Below are 17,669 nucleotides of genomic sequence, written 5' to 3'. Positions count from 1 at the left end.
CCTCCGTTTCCTCTTCTTCTTGCACTCTTCATGTCTTCACGAAACTTCTATAAGCAATTTTATTGCTGCTGCTGCTGCTAATATCAACTGATATTGGATTTCAAACTGACTGGGAGTCTGAATTAGGTAACATAGGGGACATCAACCTAGCAGTGCAATCATTTCTTCAAAAAACTCTCAGCCTTTATAATACCCACTGTCCTTAGCTAACGAAACAAGTCTTAACTAAAAGGCTAAACAATCCATGGCTAACAAAGGGGATACTTAAATCTATTAATAAAAAACATGACCTTGAGAAGAAGTATAGGTTAGGAATCGTCTCCAAAGAATTTTCAAAGAATTATTCATCAGTGCTATCTAAAATAATTAGGAGAGCCAAAATTAAATACTACGAAAATAAATTTACCCAAATAAGGGCAACATTAAGAAAACATGGAGCACTATTTCACAAATATTGGGATCAAAATAGATTTTACATAAAAAACCAATACTCCTGTCCAATAATGATGGTTTGCTTTCAGCCTCTGATATTGCTATTGAATTCAATAGGTTACCTGTAAGGACTACCTTACAGGTAACCACAGTCTCTGTACCTAACGCCTGCTAATTCCACTGATGTTAATGAGATAATCCTTTCCCTTAAAATTAAGTTTAGTGCTCTTGCGGAGATACCAACTCTAATTTACAAGAATGCCTCCGATTTTTAGCTCCTGCTATTGCATTGCTCTACAACAAGTCACTTGAACTCCAAACCTTTCCAGATATTCTAAAAAAGCGATAATAACCCCAGTCCATAAATGTGGTGATCTCACTGATGTCAACAACTTCAGACCTATATCAATTCTGCCAAACTTGTCAAAAATATTTGAAAAACCAATCTACAAGCAGCTCTACTCTTATCTGGCCAAACACAATATACTTAGCTCTTGCCAATATGGCTTCAGACCTGAAAAAGCACTAACGATGCACTTATTAGTATGGTTAACTTAATACATGCAGCTCTTGATAAAAATGAGTTCCCTGTTGGGTTATTTGTTTACGTACGTAAGGCTTTTGACACTGTCATCTACCAAAACCTTCTTCTTAAATTACATCATTATGGAGTCAGAGGTCACTCCCTACAATATCTTCAGTCTTACCTTACTGACAGGCTCCAGTATGTTTCTGTGAATAATTCAATTTCTCCCAACCCACCCATCAACATTGGTGTTCCTCAAGGCAGCATACTTGGCCCTCTCCTCTTTCTCGACCTTCCAAATGCCTCTCAACACCTCAAACCAATTCTATTTGCTGACGACACAACCTTCATTTTCTCCAGTCCTGACCTTCTTGCTCTTAATGTCACAGTGAACACTGAAGTAAATAAAGTCCATCTTTGGCTAACTGCCAACAAACTCACCCTTAACATTGACAAAACTTTCTATATTATGTTTGGCAATAAATCCTCAAATCAAATTAATCTAAGAATAAACAATATCCAAATTAGCAACAAAGCAGATGGAAAATTCCTTGGTGTTCTCATCGACAACAAGCTGAATTTTCAGGGACACATTCTAAATATATCAAAAAAAGTTTCTAAAATTGTTGGCATTCTTTCTAAGATCAGATATCATGTACCTCACCCTGCCCTGGTGATGCTCTATTACTCTCTCATCTATCTCAATTATGGTATTTGTGCTTAGGGTTCTACTACACAAAATCATTTACGTCCTCTAGTTATTCAACACAAAGCTGCTATTAGAACAATATCTAACTCTGGCCCCAGACATCACCTAGTACCCTTACTGAAATCTTTAAATATGTTAGATATTAAGTCACTGCACATCCTCTCATGTGTACTCTATATATTTAAAACTCTGAACTACAATGTCAATCCTTACCTCAGAAGCTTCCTAATAAGTTGTAACAGAACTCATGGGCATCACACCAGAAACAAATACCTATTTGATATTCCTAGAGTACGACTTAACCAAACTAGAAATGCTCTACAAATCAAGGGACCAGAATATGGAATGGTCTCCCCAATCATGTCAAAGGCTGTACTTCTCTCAACCAGTTTAAGAGTAAAGCCAAGTGCTACTTAATTAACTCCATGTAACCTACTTTACCCCATTAATGTCAACCCATGTCTTGCTTTTGTTAAACAATGCTGTTTGTTCTTCAGCTTGTACAATTGCTGATTTCTGCCATGTTCCCCCTTTTTTTTATTACTTTTTTCAACACAATTTATACCTAATCCCAATTACTATTAAATTTTAGCCTAAGTGTTCCCCCCCCCCCCCCACACACACCTTGCCCGAAACGCTGTGCATATTAGTGGCTTTAGGTATTGTATGTACTAGCTCTATATATAAATCCAACATTATGTTTGTAAATCAACTATGTATGTACTTTTCCTGAATAAAAATTTATTTATTATTATTATTATTATTATTTATTATTATTTATTTGTATATATCTCAAAAAAATGCCAGGCCGACTGTTGAGGGCCCCGCCCCCTCCCTCCACCAACCCACACAACCTGGAAGGATAATCAGCATTACGGCAAAAAATCGCCGTATTGGAATAAAAAAATATTTAAATTAATTTTTCAAATGAAATGGACCCAAGGCAGCAAATTTTGGGTCCTCTGGTAGGTTAGGTGAGCAGGAAAGTCTCCTAAGGTTTCAAAACGTCTTGAAAACCGTTAATTGGAAGTGCCCTCTCATAACCTAATAGACTAAGCCAGTACGTCACTTTCACGAGCCACTTTTAAAACGGGACAGTTCGACACTTTCATTTTCTAGTACGACCATTTTTGGCCTTAGTGCGCATACGAGCGAAAAGCGACGTAATTAGTAAGAGGACGAGTTGCGGCCCTGGCGGGACACACCAACCTCAGATTGGGAACATGAGAGCACACTGCCTGAAGTGTGAATTAACGGCGTCACTTCTCGATCTTCCAACCCAGTTAATGACGTCAGTGTGGCAGATCATACACCACACTGCATCTTCCACAGGACCTACCAAATGCATACATTGTAAACTTGTACACCACGGGGAATAAAATCTTGAAGAATCAATGCACACCCAAGATATCTCTCGCACTTGCAATTCCATCGTTAGAGATGGTGGGGGGGGGGGGGGGGAAAGCCTGCCGATGGCTCTTCTCGGGTGCCTTCTGTAGCGGGCGACAGCTCCGACGATCAACGTCCGGTCTCGAAGCGTTCTCGTACAGGTAGGAGTGTGTCGCCGCCTCGTGCGAGGACAGATGAGTGTGTGGAAATGTTTGAGAATGCTGTGGGGGGCTCTGGGCTGCCTCCTGTGTCGGCTCCTGCGCCTCCTCCTGTTGGCTCCCCTCCATGGGAAGCTGCTCCTATTGATCCTGACCTCGTTGTGGTGTTCAAGAAGGACAGGCGCCGGGGGGTTCATGCTCCTGTGCCTGGTGGCCGGGGCCCTGGCGCGTCTGTGGGTACCCCCTGCGTGTGGCCCTGTACGCCGCCCGTGGAGGGGCCTAGTACGTGCACCAGTGCGCAACCCTGTGCACCGCCCAGTGTGATTCCAGGTGCGCAGCCCTGTGCCCGACCCCCGTAGGAAGACGCCCCTCTCTTTCATATCGGCTTGCAGGGAGGTGTTCGATGGGACTAACCCCTGGAGTCTTGACTTTAATGACCTGGTGCGTCCTGTTCCGTGGAGCTCTTCTGCCATTTGGGTTCTGCAGACACGTGGTTTCGTCATTGGGGTGCCGGATTTAATGCCTCGGCCTTGTGCGTCTCCTGGTCATCCGATCTCCGATGACGACCTGTTGATTTGGGAGGCTTACTGCATGCGCTTTCCAGCGCAGGAGTACCCAGATAAATATGAGTAGTCCTTGTGCTTGGTTTATGTTTGCGTTTTAGTTTTTGTTTTTCTTTGTAATGCGTTGTGTTTGCTCCTGTTTTTGTGTGTGTGTGTTTTTGTTTCCCGTAGCCTGCGTGCTCCGATGGGTGTATTTGTGTGTTCGTGTGTGTGGTGTGGGTGTTTGTTCCTGGCTCCTGCGTGGGCTTGTTCCTGTGTGTTTCCGTATGGCTTTTTGGATTGGCCTGGCCTGCGCTCCCTGTGAAGGAGCAGTGTGTGTGTGTGTTGTGCTTTGCTCTGCTTTCGTTTTATGTTATTTACTTATTTCATAATTTTTTCTTTCTTTCTGATATGTACTTGTGTTTTTTATGGGTGTTGCGTGGAGCTGGTTGTTGGTATGTTTCGATGTTTTTCTGTGTATGTTTGTAACACTGGTTGTAGTTATGTTTTTGCGCCTCTCTGCCTGTGTGTTGCGAGGCTGGTTGTATTGGTGTAATGCTGTGTATATGTTTATGAATTCTGGGGCTGGTTGTTTTTGTATACTTACGGTTTTCTGGGTATGTTTCTGGGTGTGTTTTCTGATTACAGTTCTTGGCTGTCTTTGTCCATGTTTCATGTATTTCTTATTTTTTGTATATTGTTTTTTTCTGTTTTTTTTATGTGCAGTGCACGTTTCAGGGTTGTCTATCCATTATGTTCTTTCTTGTGTATGTTTCATTATTTGTTTCTTTATCCTGTTTCTTTTTATGTATTATTACTCTGTTCTGTGTTGCCTCTTTCTGTTTCTATTTTGTATTCCTATGTACGTGCCTGTTTTGTTCTTTGACTATTCTGTACTTATTTTATAAATAAAACAAAACTTGCAACTAATCCTCAACGAATTTCTAAATAAACTGTACCATTGGGAAGTCTTGACTTGGCCATCTAACAATGTTCACTAATGAAACCTTTTACATGCTTTCCGGGTATTATAATTTTGTGTGTATGATTACACTAGTCACACCGACTACGCCAACACGCGACCTCGCCCGTCTCCTGCCCCTTGCCACTCTGCACTCCATAATTGACTTGTTTACTGCCAGTTTGTGCAAACGGAATATATGAGCAGCTGTGAACCCTGAGGTAAGAGAAAACTAGCAAGAGTATCAAGCAGTGACGATCAATACACCCGGGTTAATGTGAGTAAAAAAACTTTATATGAGTAAATTTGTAAGCTATACAACAGGAGGATACCCTGTATTTTCTTACTGCCAGCCACGTGTGGATAATCCCGGTAGTACAGTCAGGTTCCTTCTCGACTCACAATGGGTGATGGCTTGTATTTTGAGTGGGGAGTCCGTATAAACAACTGGGCCTCTGCCCATCAGACCGAACTATTTGCCTTAAGGCAGTAGAACAACAGAAGTACACTTACATCGCATCTGACTTGGATACCCATGTGCATGGGAAATAGGCTTACAGGTTCCGGAAGATGAGAGGAAATGTCAGCACTGTGGAAAAATGCCCGACAGACCACTGGAACATTATCTAACACAGTACACAGTTACAAACCTATTAAAATTTCAAATTAAATTCAACAAAGCAGAAGAAGTTGTTAAACACCTGGGGAAAAATCTTACTGAAGCGACCATATGAGTCATAAATATTCATACTCCGCCCAAGTAAAACAGAAACAAGCAACACTTAGTGGGCCAGCCAGAGGCTTAGAGCCCGCACAGGAATATCCCTGCAAAAAAAAAATTGCCTTGCTTCTTGCGCTGAAATGTGCACAAGTCTCCAAACTTGATACATTAATTGTAAATGACTCTTTGTCATCCCTAATTGCTCTCAACTCTTTAAGACATAACTGTAACATAGTCGTGTCTGAAGCTAGACACAAATACAACGAAAATATTAATGATGGTAACAGAGTCCATTTCATGTGGACTCCATCTCATGTCGGCCGCTGAATGCATGATACAGCTGATGAGTTAGCCAAAGAATCTGCCTTTAGAGGAGAAATTGAGTATTACCTTGGATTGTCAATAAGCAGTCTGAGAGTAATAGTACACCTAGAACTTCAACAAAATCATGTAGATCTAAGGCAATCGACACCAGTTATTCCATCTATCATCATACTATCATGCAAGAGGAGCCACACATCTATGGTTTATCCAATAAAATCAGCAGACTTCTAGATGTTATTACTGCTCGGTTTAGACTCGGTTACAAGTATCTCTGGGAATTCTCATTATCTGTTGATGTAGACCTGACCAAATGTAAACTGTGTCAACAAAATTATTCGCAAACCCTCCGTCACTATGTGATGGAGTGCGAAAAGATACGTAAATTCGTAGACAATTATATAACAAATGTTCAAAAGATGTGATAATATTTCATTCAAGATGATCTGCTTCTAGAAATCTCAGCCAAATATTCCCAATTTAAATGCACAAATCTACAAGGACTGTGATGAGTCTGGGATGATCCTAGACGTGCCTTAGTCGACTGTGCCACTACATGATAAAAGAATTGCAACCGGGAGTGCTACTGCCCTCACACGGATCCCACAGCATATCCGAGACAAACTGGGGTTTTACACAATTCCCCCTTCCTCCCCCCCCCCCCCCCACCATGCATCCGGGCTCTGTCAACCAGATGTTCTACCGCTTCGCCCTTACTTCAATATACACCGAAATCACAATAGTGTGTGTCAGGGTTCACCCCCTTCCAACCTGTGGTTGGGGTCGTCCCACGGGTCTTAGCCCTTCAGTACCAGGCGCCACTGCTCGCCCTTGGGCTCCCCCAGTCAACTAAGGGCTGGCCTTATACACCCCTAGCGAGTGGGGAGATTCAAGCTTCCTATAACTCACCTAAACCTGCCTGTCCTGACACTGGAACGCTCTCTTGGATATCTGGTCTACTCAGGTCGCCAGCTGGGTGTTTATACTCGTGTCCCAGCAACACGTCAGTGGTCTTATTGGTTATCATAATCAAGGATGCAATATCACGTGCAGTGCAAGGTGTCACTAATGATCTCATAAATATATATATATAGCCCTAGAGAATGGAGGCTCACTTAAACTCATCAGTTAGTTTAAAAGTTTACTGAAGCAAAAGAATATATACACATATAATTGTATAAAGAAATGTCAAAAGGGGAATATCGTTCGCTGGTGGCAATACTCCTCGCGGCATGGCTTCTGGCAACATGGTCAGCTGACTGGGTCCACCCGTCAGACGGCGGGCACAAACATCGCGCCTCTGGCAACACGATCAGCTGATACCTCTAACTGTCAGAACGTCGTGACTTTCCCACGCCACTAGCGATGCAATCAGCTGGGCGCTTCAGAGTTCGTTGCTGGCTCTTTGCACACCAGCTACCACCTCCAGGATCACCAACATCCCCGCCTTAATGCTCACACACACACCAACTCATGCCTAAATGAGCTCTTGGCTCCTAGCCTAATATTCTGTCACTTAAGACAATAAAATGATAAGTAGAAATGTTCACAACATATAAAATACTCTAGCTCGCCTAGATCAAAAGGGGTAATGGGAGGGACAATTATCTACCTTATTTCACTCCAACCACGAAGCTGACTCATCCTCCATTGAGGGATGTTGAGGTTCCTGGTCCTGGCTTCTGGTCTCCTGATGAACTGTTCCTACACACACAGGTTCCTCCGTCATCCTCGTGGTAACGCGTCTTCACCATACTGACACTCAATAGGTACTGCCATCCTCCTCCTATTCTTCGGGGTACTGGAGACAGGTACCTCTGTCGTTCTGGCACCGTCGACACCTCACAGTCCAACACAGCTTCCCCTCGCCTCACTGCCAGTAGACTTGGTCCGGCCGTAGCTTTTCGCTTGATGTGGAATACTGGTCCTCTGGGCGTCCCAGACGTCGCCAGCCCAAGTTCCCTCTGCTGCAGACTCTTGATAGAGCTCTTGGCTCTCTAATCAGGCCCGTCCTTGCTTCTGGGCACGCCACGGAAGTTGGATGACTTCTCAGACTGTCTGCAGAATCGAAGCGAAGCTTAAATCTACTGGTAAGGGCTCTAGATCCGGAGCTCAACCGAGCGCGTCTTCCCTCTATGACGGCTTGTGACGTACTCTTCCCGCTCAGGCGCCAGCCGCCCCGAGAGCCCTTCGCCTCATGACGTCACACCGCCCGAGGGCTCTCGTCATTGGTCACTTCCGGCACGTGACCAATGACGAGAACCAATCCACCTGGCCAATCAGGTGCCGGGAAGCGTCACGACGTCTTGGCGGGAAACAGGTTGGCTCGGCACCATCTTGTGCCCCCAAAAGGCGTAAGCCCCCTGCATTATCAAACTTAGCTGGCCATTTTACAGCCAGCTTAATCACGCTCCACGCTTTCCAACACATGAAAATGTTCCCTGAACATCAGAGAATACTTAGGCTATGGAGATACGACTCTTCTAAGTTGGGAAGGATGAAATATAGGGTGGACACCGTCACATGTGATACATCAAAAGAACAAATCCACAAGGGCCGTGATGAGGGTTCGAACCTACGTCCGGGATGATCCCAGACATCACTATTGTGATTTCTGTGTGTATCCCCAGTTTGCTAACTTAATAGCAAACTTATATTAATAAGTAATTATATAAAATATTACCTCTTAATAGTTAAGAGGTAATAACTGAGTAATTGTAACCTATCCACTACTGCCCACTGGATGCGGCCGGTATGCAGGACAAACATATCAATAGTGACACTAGCTCAACACATGTCAGTTGCTTAATTTAGAAACTGTACTTGTGGACTGTCTCGAACCCATTGTTGATGTTGTTACGTCTGGTCCACACAGCTCGTTGCACGATAAGGGTAAATAATGGCATGAACAAATCCACAAGGGCCGTGACGAGGATTCGAACCTGCGTCTGGGAGCATCTCAGACACTGCCTTAATCGACTGAGCTACGACAGGGTTAAAAAGAGTTGAAACCGAAGTTCTACTGAACTTACTGGATCCCGTAGCCTCTCCGAGTCACTAACCAGGATTTTACATAACTCCCCCCTGCACAGTTCCTCTCAGACAACGCTAGAGGCAGGACGTACAGGACCTTGTGTGCTGATATTTATCCTACCTCAAGCAAGAAGTACATGTGTGTGTTACTCCAAGACCCTAAGCAAGACCTACACAAAAGGAAGTAACAATACAAACAAAAAGGAAAGAGGAACACACAATACTGGTGAGCAGGGAGGGATATCTCTCAAGCAAAACCTCCCCTCGTGTGCCTCTCACGACGCCATAGCAAGCACAAGCCACACACCACATCAACACTTGCTTTCATCGATAATCTTACTAGTCCAGGGTCCTACCAGACAACTATTGCACTAGGTCAACGTCTCCAAGTAAGGCAGTTATTGCCAACAAGAACATTACTTCATCCAGGGAGGAGGAAAGGCCAGCTTCACCCAGCCATTTTGAATTTCAAACGTCCAGTGACGCTGCAGCCTACTCGCCCAGATTTTCGTTGGTGCTCCCTAGCTACTGTTATCGCCGCCGAGTGTCAACTCCAGCGCCTTTTGAAGTGTACTGCTCACTGGATGGAGTATTTTCTACATTACAACATTCATCTGTACTCTTCGTTTCTGTAATCGTCGCCCTCGTCCTCCCATGACGTCACAGCAGTCCATGACGTCAGCCCAGGTTCAGGAAACCGACGCCAGGATCGCCTCCGGATGTAAACAACGCCGCCACTCACCTCCCCCCCCCCTCCCCACACGACTCCTCATGGATTGTTTTTCACGATAGCCAAAGTTGTTCTGAGGATACCACAGCCCGAAGCTAAGTAAACTATAGCTGGTACACTCTGTGCTATACAATAATTGCGATTTAATAAGGAAATAACCCTGTATATCAAATATTCTTTCCTCCAGTGACTTCATAAGAGGAATTAGCTGCCCATTCCTCACTCAATTCCTTTTTGTGGTGTTTGGTGCTACAAGTTCCATTGTTCATTAGTAATGTTATGTTAAGTGATTCCAAGTACATTCTGGTGCAGTGTATTAAGTATAAATAATATTGTTTTTTTTCAGCAGTTGAAGTGCATTATAGACAAATTTTATGTTTTCCCCAGACCTTAATCTGAAGTTTCCTTTAGCATTTTATATTAAATGTTACAGTATCTGTGTTTATAGTACTTTACTCTATAACTTTATTATAAGCTAATTTCAGCAGTTGGTATAACATTGCAGAATATTCTTGTATTCTTTCCACAGTGCTTTTTTTTTTTTTTTTTTCTATTATTATTATTATTATTTACACATTTACAGAAAGTTAATTTGTTTTAAATTCTTGATGCCGTATTGCTACATGTTCTGCATTACATGTTAATTCTTTTGTGTATATTTTTCTACATTTTATCCATTATTAAGTATCATATTGTACTACATGTTGAGTGTTGTATACTTGTGTAATTATTTTCATGAAATTTACATCTCTCAGTTTTATGATAAAATTTACTATGCTTTACCTGATCCAATTAATTTACATAACTCCAGTTTCAAGTCATGTGCATACCAGATTGCATATTTAATTTATAATTTTGCTGATTCATATATTTTGTGTTATATATAATTTTTCAGTGGTTAGTTTTATTACACTGTATGCAGAAGGTGTTTGTGCACACTAAGGAGCACCACATGTGACAAAATGATACATTTGGCAAGAATCTTAGCTCGGACTGAGTGACCTTGAAAACAAGCGCGCCTATGTGGAGCAGAGAGGCCTAACTCCTCGTGCCCCGCCTCTTAGCAGTGCTTCTGCATGCATAAACAGTGTGTGAATCTTTCCTTCTGATCGTGCGATATGATTGGAGTCCCTTTGCTGTGTGGTTGATGTGTAACTCTGTGGTTCGTGCTGTGTGCAGCTGTGAACCTGCCCAGGCGACACTCGAGGCATGGCGACTGCTGCCTCTAAGGCAGGTGCTGCCTCAGTGGCCTCACACCAGAGTGCTAGTACATCAAGTGGTCTACACGAGGAAGATACAAGCATGGTATCATTCACAGTGGACTCAAATGCTGGACAGGAGGAGCCTGATAGTGACGAAACTCTTTGGACAACTGTATCGTCCCGGAGGAAGACACAAGGAGTCAAAAATATCATAAATCGTAACCATGAGAAGAAAAGAACCAACCTGCAGTTTCCCTCGGGCACGGGAACTGCAGCAAAATATGCATGGTTGGCTGAGGCAGCCAAAAAACACCCTGGTGATGGGTATTGGTTGGCGAATAGACATGCAAACCATGTTCGTATGAACAGTACTGATGAGATGGTGCAATATTTCTGTACTCAAGAGCTTGCTGGTATAACAATGAGGAAACCACCACCGCCTGCTCATACCCACAGGACACCTGTCATCATTTTTGGTCTGGACCTCTACCAGGATCACACACTGGTAGAGCAGCATGAATATATTTTCAATGCGAAAAGAACTAAGGGCAGAGAGACTATTCTCGCCAACTGGACCAGCGAAGAGACTCCGCCGGAAAGATTTACTGTTCCATGTGCTTATCGGCAACTAACAATGAAGATTTACACCCCTCCCAGGCGCAGGTGTTACAAGTGCCAACGGTGGAATCATGTTGCAAGGAACTGTTGGAATGTTGAGCGGTGTGGCCACTGTGCCGGAAAGCATGCAATGTCTGTGTGTGATGCTAAAAAGGGTGGTGCACTAAAACTGAGGTGTGCAAACTGTCACGTGAAGGGAGTTCCCGCCTGGCATGGGGACTGTGCCTCACTCCCGCCGAGACGGGCTGCCCGGGGTACACCAGCTGGGGGCGCCAGTAACCACCCTGGCTCATCTGCTGTGCCCCCACCGGTCACTCCGTCACACTCCCCTCCCTTACCCAACCACTCCAACGCCACGGCTAGTAGCTCGAGTGACACAGTTGTAGGCCCTACCAATTCATGTTGGTCGGGGGGCCTGGATCAGGCACAGAAAATTAGTGAGCTTATGCATACAGTAGAAAAACAAAACAAAATTGAGGAAAACCTGACCAAGCAGATAACCGAACAAAACAAGGAAATCATGCACCAAAAGACGATGATAACCACTCTTCAGGAAACTGTGAGAGTATTAATAACTGAGTGCAGGCCACACCAACCTGGGGTACCACCATGTGCTCCCATGCGGCCAGTACCCCAGGGTAGACCCCAGCAGGGGGTGTCCCAGCCCTCACACCAGCTGGGCTCTCCCACCACGGCTCCCCACACCCCAGCCTCATCAACGCAGTGTGCTATGAACAGAGGTAAACTATTCCACGTAGAAACGCATAGTGCTGTCGATGAGTATTATGGCGCAACTGATCCTGATGATGAACGTAGTGACACTGAGGGTGAGAACTTTAATGGTGATGACGATCAAGATGTTGATACCGGGTCTAATAAACTCTGTTTGAAGGAATACAGTAGTGGAAATGTTGAAAGTGATTGTGGTAAAGAACAAAGTGAAACCAGTGACGCTTGTAGTGATAGTGACGAAGTTCAACTGGACGTGGATGCCCGCCACGGGCCGCGCACGCCACATCCCAGATGGTTCCGCCGTGACACATTTAAAGAAATGGTGACAGGTGATGTGCTGACTGAAGAGGAAAAAGAAGCTGTAATAAAGCACTACAACCGGTATGTAGACATACTTGCTTTCCTGAAACTGCAGACTGATAAAGTACAAAAGAACAATGGCGGCCTCTGAATCTCATAAAAACAAGTACAGTGTCATCAAGATACTCAGTTGGAATCTTCCAGTAGATGAACGACATATGAGATTCAGAAACAAGTAGTGTATTGTGAGGACTAATAATAAACAGAAGCTCCCCTACGACTCTGTAATATCCCCATTGGCCAAACTATTATGTATTAACGACAAGACCTACCATTAATGTATGATGACTTACTGTAAATATGTAGCTCTTGTAATAGCACTTTCTCTGTAACTAGCTGACATTGTATCTATAAGGTGTGAAGGATTGAAGAAATTGTTTATGTAATAATCTAAGATGAGGTCTGATAAAGACCTTTTGTGCCCTCTGTAATGCTTTTCCGCTACCGCTCACAGGATGAGTATGGGGTGCACAATAAACTAGCCGCCTTCGGCGGCAACAATCTGAATCAAATCCCCCCTGCACCCGAGCTATGTCAATAGGCTGTTCTCCCTCTTCGCCCTTACATCATTACACACAGAGATTACTCTGACGTGATGCATCAAATGAACAAATCCACAAGGGCCGTAACGAGGACGAACTTGCTCCCGGACGCAGGTTCGAATCCTCGTCGCGGCCCAAATATATATATATTTGGTCGTGTATACAGAAGTTTGCTGGTGACACTGGCTAGCAATGGTGTGAGTTGAGTGCACTGAGAGTCGGTACAGTATCTCCCAAGTGTCTGTTCTAATCACACTTGAAAGTAGACTGGTTATTACTCTGTTGTTGTTGTTGTTGTTATAGATTCAGCTACTCGGAACAAGTTCCAAGTAGCACGGGCTATGGTGAGCCCGTAACTTAAATGGCACAGGAGCGGGGCAAGTAGCACGGGCTATGGTGAGCCCGTAGTGGACTTACCTGGCACAGGAGCGGTGCTGAATGTGCTGTGCTGGTTATTACTCGCTACTCTGCTGCTTATGTGCTCGGGCAACACCTCATCGTTCTCCAAAGGTTGGCGGAAATATTGACTGGACGTAGGGAAAGGTTTGAGTTCCATAATTAATATTAAGAAGAGCTTTGCTTCTCTCATTAGGCTAATGAGTTTGGAGCGAGTATAATATTAGGATAATCTACTCGCTACAACACTAACCGCTAAATATCGATGTACTATACAAGCAGTTTACACAACGGACATCACACTGTACACATGCCCCACCGCGAAAATTGACGAGCACACCAGACGAGAATGTTTGGGGAATGCAGCGTAAGTACACAACCCGATGTAGAGAAGGGAGGGGCTCCAGTAGGGATAAGTTGAACTTGGACCATGTGCAACCCGTTCTCGCAAATTCGTAAAGTCAATATTGACTTATTAACTACGTGCATAGGTGATATACTAAACATAATAGATACCCTTAAAAAGATTCATAGAAAACACCGACCTTACCTAACCTTGTTAGTTAGACCGGGAGCCGGTCGGCCGAGCGGACAGCACGCTGGACTTGTGATCCTGTGGTCCTGGGGTCGATCCCAGGCGCCGGCGAGAAACAATGGGCAGAGTTTCTTTCACCCTATGCCCCTGTTACCTAGCAGTAAAATAGGTACCTGGGTGTTAGTCAGCTGTCACGGGCTGCTTCCTGGGGGTGGAGGCCTGGTCGAGGACCGGGCCGCGGGGACACTAAAAAGCCCCGAAATCATCTCAAGATAATCTCAAGATAGTATCTTAAGATAAGCATCTTATTGCTTCGTAATTACAATTATTACTTAACCTATACCTATTATAGGTTAGGTAATACTTGTAATTACGAAGCAATAAGATGCTTATCTGAAGATACTAACAAGGTTAGGTAAGGTCGGTGTTTTCTATGAATCTTTTTAAGGGTATCTATTATGTTAAGTATGTCACCTATGCACATATTTAATAAGTCAATATTGACTTATTAAATTTGCGAGAACGGGTTGATGTGAACCCATGTCCTCGTAATCAGCCAAGACCCAAGGTGAGTCCATATATAAGGAAGAGGCGTCGGAACAGAAGTAAAGGAAGGCACTATAAGCCCTCTTCCCCTTGCAGTGTGAAGATGGGTGTGTCGTTGCAGCGTGAGAGGAATGGGTCTCAAATTAGGACAAGTTCGTCCCCAGCCGAGAGAGGCAAGAGCCGGGCAAGGGCTGTACTGCAGTGGTGTTGTCGTCTTCACTGGGGAGGTGGATGTCTCCCCCAGGAGTGGAGTGGGTTGGGCGGGACCCTTCCGGCCATCTGGGTCCTAGGTCCTACACCAGGCGCCTCTCTTTTTTATATTTTATTTATATATACAAGACTTCTTACATTCTTGTACAGCCACTAGCAAGCAAAGCGTTTCGGGCAGGTCCTTAATCCTAATATTCCCAGGAATACAACCCGTTAAATCGTTTAACACCCAGGTACCCATTCACTGCTGGGTGAACAGAGGCTACAGTTAAGAATTGGCGTCTAGTCAATCCTCCCCGCCGAGGATACAAACCCAGGCCAAATTGCTCGCGAAGCACCGGGCGAGTATTTTACCACTGCGCCCCAGCACGTCCTCGAATATGAAGATCCAACCTCGTTAATCCAGCCGCCAAACCCCTTGCTTATGAAAGAAAAGCTGTTTACACACGACTCACAACTGATGACCTCCGAACACTTCAGGAACAAGTGCTTCGCTCACGTCCTCTGTTCGAACCACAATTCTATAAATGCTTCACCCACGTACTTCAAATACAAATAATTACCAACAGAACCTAAACACTTAACCTAACCTACGCCTAACTATACATATAATTTGTATGTATAATACTATTAATTTATATATGAGAGCAAACCAATTTTTAGTAAACAGTATGTTAAAATTGAGGAATGCATCTGGGGAGGACGGCCGCTGCTTTATACAGCCTAGTGTGAGGACGGGTTGCCCCCAGCCCGGCCTCATAAATGAAGGCCAAAGTCCTTTCTATGCACCCGCCAAACCCCCTGTTTATGAATGAAAAACGGTTAACACACGACTCACAACTACCCGTCCTCACACTAAGCTGCATAAAGCAGTGGACGTCCTCCGAAATCACTCATTAATGGTAAGTACCTGAAACGGCTAACTATGGTGTGGGGCTAACGACGTCATGCCCTCGCGTAGTGTAAAAAATCTCAAAACAATAAGAAGGGGGGATAATAAAGTGAATGCATGAGCTCAAACTGGAAAGAATTATTGAAAGCGTTTCCTTAACATTCAAAAAACACTTAAGTAAATAAAAAATACCTTTGAGACATCGTCGTGGCCGGACTGTACTCTAATATATTAAAATTAGCATTGTGATAATAGTCCATTCCGAGCTCCATCCATCCCAGTTGTACTCCTCCAAATGCATGTCAAGGATGATGAGTAGCCTATAAGTTGTGACGGGTCTGTCTAATTACCCAAAGCTACCCTAAGCAGCATTACATAAGTAATGAAGAACTATGATACATTTACTCACTATAATGTTGCTGAATGTAGAACACGAAAAAAAGCATTTGCCAGTGAGTAAATATATCATAGTTCTTCATTACTTACATAATACTAGGACGCTTTGGGTAATAAGACCTTATGACTGCTCGGTATGGACTTTGCTAAGTACTCTGAAAAACATTATCTGCGATGTAAACCTGACCAAATGTAAAGTAACACGCTTACAATATTTGCAAACCCTCACGCTACGTCGAGGAGTTCAAAAAAGGAGGAAATGAATTTAGAGAATGAGTAATTTTTTAAACAAAGTGACCTACCTTGTTTAAAGTAGCTATTCCATACCTGCAAAAGGAATTAGCCAATAACCTCGGCTTGCTAACTGTAGGGAGTAGATGTGGGAGCTTGATACCCATCAACTGGGAGAGGGTGGGGCTGTAAAACATCAGGATGTCACAGCTCACCACATTTTAGGCTGCAAACTTGAGGAGACGTGAATCCCAGGAAGATGAAAGGAATTCATACAGGCTGCAACTTGCCTTCTAATGAAATAATTGAACTAAACTAGTGACCTTAAAGTGAAGAATACTCAGCTTCATCTCATGGCAGGAGCAGTTCCTGGAATTCTTCCCTGTTGAAGGGAAGAATTATAACTCAGAAGTTAGCGGTAGGCTGCCAGGGTAGTCAGTGACCTCCATTGGTGATCCTGTTATGATGCGGCCCGTCCTCCTAAGGTTTTGCAACATCAAGAAAACGGTCAATTTAAAAAGTCCTCTCCTAACCTACCAGAGGACTCAAAACAGGATAGTACGTCACTTTCGCCAGCCGCTTCCATTTTCTACTACGACAATTTTTGGTCTTATGTAACGCATACGATCGAAAAGCGACGTTCATTGTAGGAAGACAGTTTGTATCGACTAGACAGGACAAAAGCCCCCTTGGGCTTTGACTATCCCTCTCTAGTATCCGTGGGCTGCTACCGGCGTGCCTGTCCTGCAGGAGTGAGTGCACTTAACAGTGGGACTTATGCTGAGGGTGCGAGAAAGAACGAAATAGGTAATAACTGAAAGGAGGAAGGGCCAAATACAGACTTGTAATGCTGATAAATAAAACATAAAGGGAACAAGAGAAATGCAACAAATGTGTTAGATGATACAATACAATACAATACAATTTTATTTAGGTAAGGTACATACATACAATAAATATTTACAAGGATTGTTTGACTTATAGGTATAGCTAGTACATACAATGCCTAAAGCCACTATTACGCAAAGCGTTTCGGGCATGATAATAATACGATGATAATACTGCGATAACCATGAAGCAGGAATGACGCCACACATATTACTGCGTGGACTGGCGGAAATGTTCCAACTTATTAATACTAATACTAATATTAATAATTAATATTAATACTTATTATACATATACAGTAATTTTATTTGTACATGCTCTAAGAAGATACGTCATCCATTGCTGAATGATTTTAAATATGTTTACCTGAATTTACCTGAAGGCAACTAACACTAGTGGCCTTGACGAGGACAGGAAGCCGGTGGCTTGTCGGTTTCCCTGTTTGCCTTGTTTTTTTTTTTTGTTTTTTGTTTTTTTTTACATGCAAGCATGCTTATAAGTACAATAAAAGTAAATAAATACAACATAGAACAGAACAAAATGACAAAGCACAAACGTGCAAAAACAGAAAGGAACAAATGTACTAATCACAAAAACGC

Source organism: Procambarus clarkii, chromosome 62, assembly GCF_040958095.1.
Source record: "Procambarus clarkii isolate CNS0578487 chromosome 62, FALCON_Pclarkii_2.0, whole genome shotgun sequence".
Classification (NCBI taxonomy): domain Eukaryota; kingdom Metazoa; phylum Arthropoda; class Malacostraca; order Decapoda; family Cambaridae; genus Procambarus; species Procambarus clarkii.
The sequence above is the reverse complement of the archived record's forward strand: the minus strand, read 5'-3'. Positions refer to the sequence as shown.